The sequence below is a fragment of the Callorhinus ursinus genome, unplaced genomic scaffold, assembly GCF_003265705.2.
Source record: "Callorhinus ursinus isolate GAN/ISIS: 27379988/994484 unplaced genomic scaffold, GSC_fseal_2.0 scaffold64, whole genome shotgun sequence".
Lineage (NCBI taxonomy): Eukaryota > Metazoa > Chordata > Mammalia > Carnivora > Otariidae > Callorhinus > Callorhinus ursinus.
In genome coordinates, this window is record NW_027397126.1 from 4,740,599 (window position 1) to 4,753,905 (window position 13,307).

Here is a 13,307-nt window from a genome sequence, read left to right on the forward strand (position 1 = left end):
AGATTAATAATGTTTGAGGACTAATGTAAAAAACAAAATCAAAAAACAAAATATACCCTAAGCTGTCAAGATCCTCAAAAACAAGTAGTCTAAAAACTGTCACAGCTAAGAGGAGCCTAAAAAGGCATGACATGTTAGCTAAATTTAATATGGTATCCTAGATGACAGAAAAAGGACATTGGGTAAAAACTAGGGAATCTGAATAAGGTACAGACTTCAGTGCTGTTGGTTAAGTTTAACAAATGTATCATACTAACATAAGACATTAATAAATAAGGGAAATTGGGCATGGGATATATGGATATTATTTTCAAAATTTTTCTGTACATCTAAAACTGTTGTAAAATTAAAAATTTATTAAGAAAATACGAAATACTAGGTAGTGATGAGCGCTGGGAGATGACAGAATGAACCACTGAGTGGGAGTGGCCATGGGGAATGGGTTGGAAAAATCACCTTCTCCCTGCCATGTGTACCACAGGAATTGAACCAGAGGAGATGAGAATGAATAACAGATCAGTTTGAGAGGGCTCTTTAAGGGGTGTTGAGAAAGCTCCCCCTTTCTCTAACCAGAGCATCTGAACTCCTCTGCTTGCATCCCCTCCTCCCATGGTTTTTCACGCGTGGTGCTTTGTGATGGCAAGCCATTCCAGGGCTACCATTGGCTGGAAGAATTTCCTACTGACCAATCAGAGTTAAAGGGTGTGGCTCCTCATTGTCCTGGCAGGCTATATATAGAGGGGTCAGGAGCCCGGAGTGAGTCACTGTTGCTACAACATGGCAGAGATTAATGAGGAAGAGACCGGGTCTGACTCAGATATAGGTACACGTACAGGTACCCCAAACATGAAACAATTTCTAGCTGTCACCGAGAGCAACAAGACCCTTTATCGACTCAAGGGCAAAGAAAGTGAGAAGGTCAGAATACCCTACTTATGCACCTCCTCCTCTTCTTGGAGGTGGCCACCTGAGACCCCTATGCTGCCCTTATCTGGCACAAAACCCCTCCTTAGTCTGTACCCATTCTTTTAAAGTCCCCCTTCCCATCTATTTCCATCCTCTTCCCCCAAACCAGTGTCTTTCTGGACTCACTTTGTTTTCTTACCAGGTGCAGAAGATACTCAGGAAGGTTAAATTAGCCCTTCAACAGAGTGAGGAAAAGCGTAAGAAGGGGAAAAAGTCAAGAATACTAATCTGTTACCACAGGCAGAATAAAAAAAAGAATGAAAATCAGCCAAAGAGGGATCAAGAAAGCATGTCTCCCACCCCAGGCAATGCCCCAAGCCCACCAGGGGCCACGGACTTGAAGTAGCTGTTACCTCTCCAGAAAAAGGTTGGAGAGATGGCTGCTCATGCAGAGATCAAAACGTATGTGAATGATCATCTGTGTGGAGACCAAATAAAGGACATGGGTGTTGATGTATTAAACACTGACAAATTGCAAAAAGGAGATATGTGTGTCTCTCTGTTCTTTGATGATGAGAAGGGAAAGAAAGGGGCAAGTGTATGAGAAGGGAGGGAGGTGGAATCCTGCAAGTTTGGGGCCCAGACCAGCCACTCCATAGTTAGCTGGACATTGGGAATAAGGACTAGATGAGGACTAGGGACTGAAGATAAATTTCCTAACACTTTAACCCACTGGAGAGTGAGAAAAGAACTTGGTGTTTCTGTGTGTTTGGGGGGGCCTAGATAGGGAGAGGGGTGGTGTATGGGTGGGGTAGCAGTGTGTTAAAATGAATCTAATCCCATATTTTATTAATTATTTTTTAATTTATTATTTATTATTGAGAGAAGAATGTGAGTGGGGCAGGGGAGGGGCAGAGGGAGATGGGGGAGGTAAACTTAAGCAGAGTCCACGCTGATCGCCGAGCCTGACACGGGGCTTGATCCCATGACCCTGAGATCATGACCTGAGCCAAAACCAGGAGTCAGAAGCTTAACCAACTAAGCCACCCAGGCATCCCTCCCTGATCCCATTTTTGATGTTTGACTATTGACAGCTTTTAAGCCTCATTCCTTCTTTCCCTTCTGGCCCACATCTGGGCAAGCTGATAAAAACAACCAGGGATTTAACTGAACATAAAATAGAAACAAATAGATATGTGCAACCTTAACCATCAGAACTATTGCTTTGCCCAAATTCTCCATTGCCAAAGCATTCATTGCCCTGAAACATTCTCTAGTGCACATGGACAGTCTGACCCAAAGAGTAATAAAATTAAGTCTCTGGTACTTATCAATTTGAAAAAATATGACCCTATGGACCTTCTTCCCTAGTTAAAATAATACCTTCTACCCCAGATTTTTTTAAAAGGTTCAATCTAAATGAAAACAGGGACTTCAAAGATTGAAACCCATTATATAAGACCCATTTAGAGAAGTTGTGATTATCCCCACTGCTTATTCATTTAACAGTCAAGTTTGACTTTGTTATTAAACCTGGAAAATATGAATGGTGCCCCAGTGTGAATTTTAATGCCCTTAATGTCATGGTCCCAACCATTAGAACTCCATATCTAATATTATTAAAATTACTGATTCCATCCAATAAGTACCTGATAAATACTTTGCAGTCACAGCAATGTATTTGGCTAACATGTTCTATTCAGTGCCTATTTCAGCAGTCTCTCAGCTATAGTTAACCTTCACCTTTAAAGCGTCACAATATACCTTTACCTGGGTACTCGGTGGGGTAGCTCTCCCATTCCTGTCATCTCACATAATCTTTGCAGGGAATATCTTAACCACATCTAGCTTTTTCCAGATGTACAGGTATGACATCACACTGATGACATCCTTTGAGGAGACTCATATGGCATGCTTATTCAGGACATAAAAACATTTATAAAGGAACTAACAAAAGAGGAGGACCCATTACTCCCACACGTAGTACAAGGCCCTACCACCTCAGTTAAGTTCTTGAAAATTATGTGGTAAGCTAAGGGCTGCTCCAGTTCTGACAGTGTGAATAAACAGCTTTTAGCCTTCTTGGTACGCACATTGTTAAAACAAGCCTAAAATCTTTTAGACATTTTTTTTATTCTGGAGGCAACATTACTCATAATACAAATTTTATTTAAGTCCATTTGTTTTGTTACTTGCAAATAGGCCCACCTCGAATGAGATGCCCTGCACAAAAGGTTCTAGAACCTGTCTAAATTGATTTGGAATAAGGCACTCCTGTTAGGCCCCGCAGAGACTCCTTTATTGTAGAGGCTTTAGCGACCTTCTGTCATACCTCTTAGAGTCCCTAGAACATCCATGATGTCAATTAGTTGCCATGCACTTCTGATACAAGGAACTGCCCTCCTTGGCCCAATGCTATATGCCATTAGTATGGCATATACTAGACTTTCCTAGAAATACAGGCTTTTTCAGGTCCTGAATCTGTGACTCTCCATATCCAGCTGCCCATTATGACATAGATCATGAAAGCAGCACTCTGCAAGCTCAGCGTGGCTAGTAAGGCCTCCTTGCTACAGGATAGAACCAAAACTGGGCTTTCCGCATAACCCACCTACAGGAGAGGGTACCTTCCCTGTGCTCAATCCTTTACCAGATGCCATAGTGCTAGAAGAGGTCACCTGTATCTTAGAACCTTTGAATACCTGGGGAGCCCCTTAGGATCAACAGAGTGAATGCCACAGGGAGTTCATTCAGTTAACCAATGATATTATCACTGTCACACTTAATGGAGCTTTCTTCAGAGCTGCTTCTTTTCATCCCTTAATCAGGATGTTTCTGATGTAGGACAGGACCCAAGGGTTAGCTCAATTGGCCAAACTTTAGGCAATCAACTTAACACTGGATGTCTTGGCCAACAATTTGCCTCATCTGCACATTTCTACGGATCTTTGGGCCACTGCCAATGGTCTCACCATCTGGTCTGGCCAATGCAAACAATTCCTTACCCAAGCTTGACTCATGTGGGGTAAAGAACTCTTGGAATCTCTTGCCTCACAGATACCTAAAATACAAATTAAGGTCACATATTTCTCTACACATATTAAAGACACAATACAAGATCTCATCATGGCACTGCTTACCATCTTTGGAGTTCCACACATTGATAGTGACCAAGGCATTCATTTCAGTTTTCAGAATACACAATGCTGGGCTCTTGAACAAAATATTCAATGGAACATTTACCTCTCCTACTGGTCTCAGGCTGCAGGTGCCATAATAGCTTACATAAATAAGTCTAAATTAAGTTAAATATACCATGAAATATTTTCATTATCAAACATGAGGGATGAATTGGAATAGAGTGTGACTCATAGACAAATATTGTATATGTTTAAGGTGTACACTTTAATGTTTTGATATATAAGTGAGATAATCACAACCATCTAATTATTCATCATGTAGTTACTATTTTTTTTGTTTGACTCTATTTTTGATGTATAACTCATTATGTGAGTAATAATCCTTTTTGTACCCTCTTGGTCTATGAGTGCCATCACTAGTCTTGAAATTCAAACCAAATTTTGATTGGAGGATATACATCCTACTTCTGTAAGGTGACAACAAGCTCACATACTCCACAGAAAATTAATGCTATAAATGGAGACAGAGAAAGAGAGAGATTAAGCATGTGGGTATGGCACTTTAAGGATACCAATATTTCAGGAAACAAATATGTCTTGAGTGTGTAGTATGTACCACACACTGTTCTAGGTCCTGGGCTTACAGTGAAGAACATAAGGTCCATAGTTCCTGCTGCCAAGTAATTACATTTATATGGATGAAGAAGTAGTTAAGAGTGTTGGTGTGGGGCAGAGGACAGCTGCTTCAGCCAACGGTTGTGGGGAAATCTCTGAGGAGCTGATATTTGAATTGAGACCTGAATAATGAGATAGAGTGAGCTGTGTGAAGACTTCAAAGAAGAGCATTTTTGGTAGAAAGGACAGCAAGTAGCAATGCCATGAGGTAAGAACAAAAACAATGTGTTGAAGAATAGCAAAGAGGTGGGTGTGACTGGAGTACAGAGACAGGGGCAGAGTGAAGGTGGTGACTGAAACCAGAGAGTCTGGCAGAGAGGAGGCTGTACAGGGAACAGGGACTTGCAGGGTGAGAACTTGCAGTTTATTTTATGTGCGGTAGAGAGCTCCTGGACAGTTTGATACAGGCAAGTGATGCAGTCTGAGTTATGTTTAGGAAGTTCACTGGATGTTGTGGCCTGTGTAGCACCAGAGAGGTACCGGCCTGTTGCAACAGTACGGGGGTGAGATGATGATGGCTGGGACTAGGGTTGTGGCGGCGGGGGGTGGGGGGGATGCAACATGGTGTTGAGCAGAGCAATTTGGAGCATATGATTTGAAGTCCAACCTCCATTTACAGCTTCACCACCTAGAAGCTATTTGACCTCAGATAAGTTTCTTAACCTCTCTAAGATTTAGTTTCCTTACCTGTGAAATGGAAATGATATGTGTTTATGTCTTAGAGTCATTCTGGGATTGAATGAGGTAATTTATGTGAAACACCTGACACTATTAAACCCATAATCAGCATTTGATAAAATGGCTTCTGTTATTATCATCAATAATATAAATGAATAAATAAGTGTTCCTTCTTGCTTCTCTCCCCCACACCATTCCCCAAGAGCTAATGTGTCTTGTGTGAGCTGCTGTTAACCTACGACTACTGACCCCTGTTTGATTTTCTTGAAGACTCAAGTATTTTGGGGCACCTTCCCGCAACAGTGAGGCATTCTGGTACCTTTAGATACTTCACAGTAAATATCTATATATGGCTTGTGATTAATTTATACAATGAAGTGGCAGTAATGGCTGATTTCTTTTTTTTTTTAAGATTGATTTATTTATTTTGAGAGAGTGAGAATGAGAGAGAGAGAGAGAGTACATGAGAGGGGGAGGGTTGGAGGGAGAAGCAGGCTCCTCGCCGAGCAGGGAGCCCGATGCGGGACTCGATCCCGGGACTCCAGGATCATGACCTGAGCCGAAGGCAGTTGCTTAACCAACTGAGCCACCCAGGTGCCCAGTAATGGCTGATTTCTAACATTCCCTCTTTCTACCTCTACCTAAAGAATCATTACTTAAATATCTATCCTCTTCTCTCCAACCTCCTTCCATAAGGTCCTAAATGAACAGCAACCCATATTTCTTTCCTAACTACAAACATAACCTGCTGAGCTTAGTCAGGTTGCTTTGAAAATTGCTTCTTTCCATTAAATGCAGCTTTGAGTTTTTCTTCCTTCAGAAAAATCTATTTGCATTTTTCGAAGAAGGTTCTCATTTTATTACTTGCTGATCAGAACTCTTCCAAACTCCCTTGTTCCCTTGATGCTTTTTTTTTTTTTCCTCTTTTTGGTCTCTGGTATTTCCCCATTTTTGTGCATTATCATCATTTAAGACTAAAATTCTTAAGCTGTTTACTGCTTCCTCCACATCCTTGATAAAAATGAAATAGGACAAGATGTTTCCTTCTTTGAAGGGATTGCTTTTCCCTCCCCACCTTGGGCTGGTAAGTGATTAAAGCTTACTCATTCTTCAAGGCTAAGCTCAAATCGTGATTCCCCTCTGAAGCCTCTTTACCACCAGTGCCAGCAGAGTTAGTTGCTCCTGTTGTCCTATAAATACCTTAAAGCAATTGCTACATTGTATGAGAATTATTCATTTACATATTTATCTCCCCCAATATACAATATACAACAGCAAGGAGCATATTTCATCCATCTTTATAATCCCAACCACCCTAACACACTTAACACAATATCATGGTGGCTGCTCAATGCATTGATGAATGACTGAAGGAGTAAACAATCAAATCATTGTATACATACTGGATCATTTCCTTAATCTGCTCTGTAATATTTGCTTTAGAAAATGTTAAACTTAAAATCATTTAAAATTTTTATTGTTAAAAATTCAAAATATCAGGAACAAAATTTAAAAAAAAAACATAATCCTGAAAACTTAAAACACCCTGCAATAAGCACAATTTTGGCAACATTCTTTCTGTACATGGCTCTACACTGATTTAAACATTTACCTGTGCATTTACATAAGTAAAGTAACTTTATATTTATATAAATAATGCTGGGAAAACCTTTAACTCTATAGAATTTTTGCATTTCATTACCTTCTCCTTCACTGGATAACCAGTGTTAAAACCTTTCTGTGCACCTTTCCATATCTTTCTCCATGTTCACACAATAATGTAACATATATACATATACGTACAAATGTATAGGGGCAGTATTTTACTCTTTACCACATCTTGTTTTTCCTCACTTAGAAACACTTCACAGAAACTTTTCCACATCATCTGGTATAGATGTTTCAAAGTAGACATGTAAAGTGTGATGGTTTGAATGAAAGACAACTTATTAAACCATTCCTCTATTGAGGACATTCAAGTTGATTCCAGTTTTTTTGGCCACCACAAACAATATTACAATTACTCTGAATGTGTGTGTGTGTGTGTGTGTGTGTGTGTGTGTGTGTGTAGTATATTTTGTTTATATTCATCATTATACATTTGTGCTTTTATTTCCATGGAAAGGGGTCTCAGAAATGGAATTGCTAAGTTAAAGTTTGTATGAAATCTTAATTTTAATAGATGTTGCCAGATTGAATTCTAAATGCCTTTACTACATCACATATCCCTCAGCAGATGTATGAGATAATATGTTAACTTCCACCACCCTCCAGCAATATGTGGTAACATATTTAATGGTCCTAAAGTGATATTCCTCTGTTATTTTAATTTTAGCATCTCTGTTAGTGAGGCTGAGTAAATTCACTTGTTCTTTGGCAAGGTGGCTTTCTTCCTCTGTGAATCCTTACACCTTTTAACCACTTTCAATTCAGGTGTTTTTTTTTTTTTTAATTAATGTGTAGGATATTTTTCAATTAGCAATAATCACGCCTCAGATAAACCTCATTGGCTATGATACTGCCACTGCGCAAAGCTTGTGTAGGATATTTTTATATGTTGGATATGAACATTTTATTTGTAATATCTACTACAAATATATTTTTCTCTATTATTTGTCTTTTGGTTTTGCCTTTACTTTTGCCATATGATTATATTTTAAGTTTGAAGTGCTCAAATATTTCAAATCTTCCTCTATAGTGTCTAGGTTACCTAGCTTGAATAAAAAGTTTTCTTGACTCTTAGATTATACATAAGTTTTCAAATTATCTATATTAATTTTATTTATTTTTATTAGTATCAGAGATAGAGTTTAGTGATTCAGCAGTTGCATATAACACCCAGTGCTCATCACAACAAGTGCCCTCCTTAGTGCCCATCACCCTATTATCCCTTCCCCCCACCCACCTCCCCTCCAGCAACTCTCAGTTTGTTAATTTTATTTTAACATTTTCATCTTTAACCATGAAGAATTTTATTTATTTTGTGTGAGAGAGGAGCCCAAACTTTTTATCCTTTCTTTTTCTTAAGTTTTTATTCAAATTCCAGTTAGTTAACATACAGTGTTATATTAGTTTCAGGTGTACAATATAGTGATTCAGCATTTCCATACATCATCTTGTGCTCATCAGGACAAGTGCGCTCCTTAATCCCCAGCACCTATTTCACCCATCCTCCCACCCACCTCCCCTCTGGTAACCACAGTGTGTTCTCTATAGAGTCTGTTTCTTGGTTTGCCTCTTTTCTCCCCCTTATGTTCATTTGTTTTGTTTCTTAAATTCCACATATGAATGACATCATGTGTTGTCTTTCTCTGACTGACTTAGTTCACTTAAAGTAATACTTTCTAGCTCCATCCATGTCGTTGCAAATGGCAAGATTTCATTCTTTTATGACTGAGTAATATTCCATCATATGTATATGCCACATTTATTTTATCCATTCATCAACTGATGGACATGGGCTATTTCCATAATTTGGCTATTGTAGATACTGCTGCTATAAACATCAAGGTGCATGTATCCCTGTGAATTAGAGTTTTTGTGTTCTTTGGGTAAATACCTAGTAGTGCAATTGCTAGATCAATCATACGGTGGTTTTATTTGTAACTTTTTGTGGAAACGCCATACTGTTTTCCAGAATGGCTGCACCAGTTTGTATTCCCACCAACACTGCAACAGGGTGCCCCTTTCTATGCATCCTCGCCCAACACCTGTTGTTCCTTGTGTTGTTGATTTTAGCCATTCTAACAGGTGTGAGGTGATATCTCATTGTAGTTCTGATTTGCATTTCTCTGATGATCAGTGATATTGAGCGTCTTTTTATGTTTCTGTTGACCATCTGGATGTCTTCTTTGGAAAAATGTCTGCTCATGTCTTCTGCCCATTTTTAATTGGATTATTTGTTTTTGGGTGTTCAGTAGTATAAGTTCTTTATAGATTTTGGATACTAACCCTTTTTCAGATATGTCATTTGCAAATATCTTCTTTCATTCTGTGGGTTGCCTTTTAGTTTTGTTGATTGTTTCCTTTGCTGTACAGAAGCTTTTTATTTTGAGGTTCCCAGTTGTTTATTTTTGCTTTGTTTCCCATGCCTCAGGAAACATATCTAGAAAGAAGTTGCTTTTGAGAAGTTCTTTGTAGATCTTGAATACTAACCCTTTATATGATATGTCATTTGCAAATATCTTCTCCCATTCCGTGGGTTGCCTCTTAGTTTTGTTGACTGTTTCCTTTGCTGTGCAGAAGGTTTTTATCTTGATGAAGTCCCAGAAGTTCATTTCTGCTTTTGTTTCCCTTGCCTTTACAGACATGTCTTGAAAGAAGTCACTATGGTCAATGTCGAAGAGGTTACTGCCTATGTGCTCCTCTAGGATTTTGTCTTACATTTAGGTCTTTCATCCATTTTGAGTTTATCTTTGTGTATGGTGTAAGAGAATGGTCCAGCTTCATTCTTCTGCATGTGGCTGTCCAATTTTCCCAGCAACATTTATTGAAGAGACTGTCTTTTTTCCATTGGATATTCTTTCCTGCTTTGTCAAAGATTAGTTGACCATAAAAAAAAAAAAGAAAAAGAAAAAGAAAGAAGTTGCTATGGCTGATGTCAAAGAAGTTACTGCCTGTATTCTCTTCTAGGATTTTTGTGGTGTGAGGTCTCACATTTAGGTTTTTAATCCACATTGAATTTATTTTTGTGTATGGTGTAAGAAAGTGGCCCATTTTCATTTTTTTGCACGTCGCTGTCCAGTTTTCCCAACACCATTTATTGAAGAGACTCTTTTTCCCATTGATGTTCTTTCCTGTTTTGTCAAAGATAAATTGACCATATAATTGTGTGTTCATTTCTGGATTTTGATTGATCTATGTGTCTATTTTTGTGCCACTACCATACAGTTTTGATTAGTATAGCTTTGTAATTTAACTTGAAGTCCAGAATTGTGATGCCTCCAGCTTTGTTTTTCATTATCAATGTTTCTTTGGCTATTCAGGGTCTTTTGTGGTTCCATACAAATTTTAGGGTTGTTTGTTCTAGACCTGTGAAAAATGCTGGTATTTTAATAGGGATTACATTAAACATGTAGATTGCTTTTGGTAGAATAGGCATTTTAACAATATTTGTCTTTCCAATTCATGAGCATGGAATGTCTTCCCATTTTTGTGTCTTCAATTTCTTTCACTGGTGTATTATAGTTTTCATACTACAGGTCTTTTGCCACTTTGGTTAGGTGTATTTCTAGGTATCTTATCATTTGGTGCAATTATAAATGGAATTGTTTAATTTCTCTTTCTGCTGCTTCATTATTGGTATCTAGAAATACAACGGATTTCTGTATATTGATTTTGTATCCTGAGACTTGACTGAATTTGTTTATCACTTCTAGCAGTTTTTTGGTGGATTTTCTATATAGGTTTTCTATATAGAGTATCATGTCATCTGCAAATAGTGCAAGTTTTACTTGTTCCTTGCCAATTTGGATGCCTTTTATTTCTTTTTCTTTTCTGATTGCTGTGGCTAGGACTTCCAGTACTATATTAAATAAAAATGGTGAGAGTAGACATCCCTGTCTTGTTCCTGACCATAGAGGAAAAGGTCCCAGTTTTTCCCCATTTAGGATGACATGAGCTGTGGGTTTTTCATATATGGCCTTTATTATGTTGAGGTATGTTCCCTCTAAACCTACTTTATTGAGGGTTTCTATCACAAATGGATGTTGTATTTTGTCAAATGCTCTTTCTACATCTATTGAAATGATCATATGGTTCTTATCCTTTCTTTTATTAATATAATGTATTGTGTTGATCGATTTGCAAATACTGAACCATGCTTGCAATCCAGGAATAAAGCCCACTTGATTGTGGTGAATGTTTTTTTTAATGTATTGTTGGATTTGGTTTTCTAGTATTTTATTGAGAATTTTTGCATCTATGTTCATCAGGGATATTGACCTGCAGTTCTCTTTTTTAATGGTATCTTTATCTGGTTTTGGTATTGGGGTAATGCTACCCTCATAGAATGAATTTGGAAATTTTCCTTCCTTTTCTATTTTTTGGAATAGTTTGAGAAGAATAGGTATTAACTCTTCTTTAAATGCCTAGTAGAATTTCCCTGGGAAGACATCTGGTCCTGAAATTTTGTTTGTTGGGAGTTTTTTGATTACTGATTCAATTCCCTTGCTGGTTATCAGTCTGTTCAAGTTTTCTATGTCTTCCTGTTTCAGTTTTGTACTTTATATGTTTCTAGAAATTTATCCATTTCTTCTAGGTTTTCCAATTTGTTGGCATATTCTTTCTCATAATATTCTCTTGTTTGAATTTCTGTGGTGTTGTTTGTTATTTCTCCTCTTTCCTTTGTGATTTTATTTATTTGGGTTCTTTCTGTTTTTGATAAGTCTGGCTAGGGTTTTATCAATTTTACTAATTTTTTCAAAGAACCAGCTCCTTGTCCATTGATCTGTTCTATTGTTTTTGTGGTTTCTATATCATTTATTTCTGCTCTAATCTTTATTATTTCCCTCCTTCTGCTGGCTTTAGGCTTTGATTGCTGTCCTTTTTCTAGCTCCTATAGGTGTAAGGATAGGTTGTTTATTTGAGATTTTTCTTGCTTCTTGAGGTAGTCCTGTATTGCTTTATACTTCCCTCTTAGGACCACTTTTGCTGAATCCCAAAGGTTTTGGGCCACTGTGTTTTCATTTTCATTTGCCTCCATGTATTTTTTTTTTTTTTTTTACTTTTTTGCTTTCTTGGTTGACCCATTGTTTAGTAACATGTTTTAACCTCTATGGATTTGTGACCTTTCCAGACTTTTTTTTCTTGTGGTTGACTTCTAGTTTCATAGGATTGTGGTCAGAAAAGGTGCATGGTATGACTTCAGTCTTTATATATTTGTTGAGGCCTGTTTTGTGACACAGTATGTGATCTATTCTGGAGAACGTTTCATGTACACTTGAAAAGAATGCATATTCTGCTGTTTTAGTATGTAATGTTCTGAATACATCTTTTAAGTCCATCTGGCTCAGTGTGCTTTTGTTTCCTTGTTTTGTTTTCTGTTTAGATGATCTGTCCATTGATGTAAGTGGGTTGTTAAAGTCCCCTACTATTGTGGTATTATTATCAATGATAATAATGTTTATGTTTGTTATTGTTTTATATATTTGGGTGCTCCAATTTTGGGTGCATAAATATTTACAATTGTTATATCTTCTTGTGGATAGACCCCTTTATTATTATATAGTGCCCTTCTTTGTCTCTTGTTACAGTGTTTGTTTGTCCAACATAAATATTTCTACTCCAGCTTTCTTTTGACATCCATTTACATGATAAATATTTCTCCATCCCCTCATTTTCAATATGCAGGTGTCTTTCGGTCTAAAATGAGTTTCTTTTAATACAAATGTAGGGATCAGAAGGGGTACGTGCACCCCAATATTTATAGCAGCAATGTCCACAATAGCCAAACTGTGGAAAGAGCCAAGATGTCCATCGACAGATGAATGGATAAAGAAGATGTGATGGGCACCTGGGTGGCTCAGTCATTAGGCGTCTGCCTTCGGCTTGGGTCATGAACCCAGGGTCCTGGAATCGAGTCCCACATCGGGCTCCCCGCTCAGTGGGAAGCCTGCTTCTCCCTCTCCCACTCCCGCTGCTTGTGTTCCCTCTCTCACTGTGTCTCTATCTGTCAAATAAATAAATAAAATCTTAAAAAAAAGAAGACGATGTGGTATATATACACAATGGAATATTATGCAGCCATCAAAAGGAATGAGATCTTGCCATTTGTGATGACGTGGTTGGAACTGGAGGGTGTTATGCTGAGTGAAATAAGTCAATCAGAGAAAGACATGTATCATATGACCTCACTGATATGAGGAATTCTTAATCTCAGGAAACAAACTGAGTGTTGCTGGAGTGGTT

General features: G+C 38.0%; 1 non-coding gene and 1 pseudogene across 1 annotated transcript; one reads left to right on the plus strand and one right to left on the minus strand.

Annotated features, from left to right (window-relative positions):
* The first annotated feature begins 766 nt into the window (after positions 1-766).
* LOC112815546 (uncharacterized) lies at positions 767-1,452 on the plus strand. Its single transcript, XR_012376105.1, has 2 exons — positions 767-918; positions 1,109-1,452. It is a non-coding gene; the product is annotated as an uncharacterized protein (transcript).
* Positions 1,453-7,853: 6,401 nt separating this feature from the next.
* LOC112815554 (U4 spliceosomal RNA) lies at positions 7,854-7,935 on the minus strand (annotated as a pseudogene).
* Between the last annotated feature and the right edge of the window lie 5,372 nt (positions 7,936-13,307).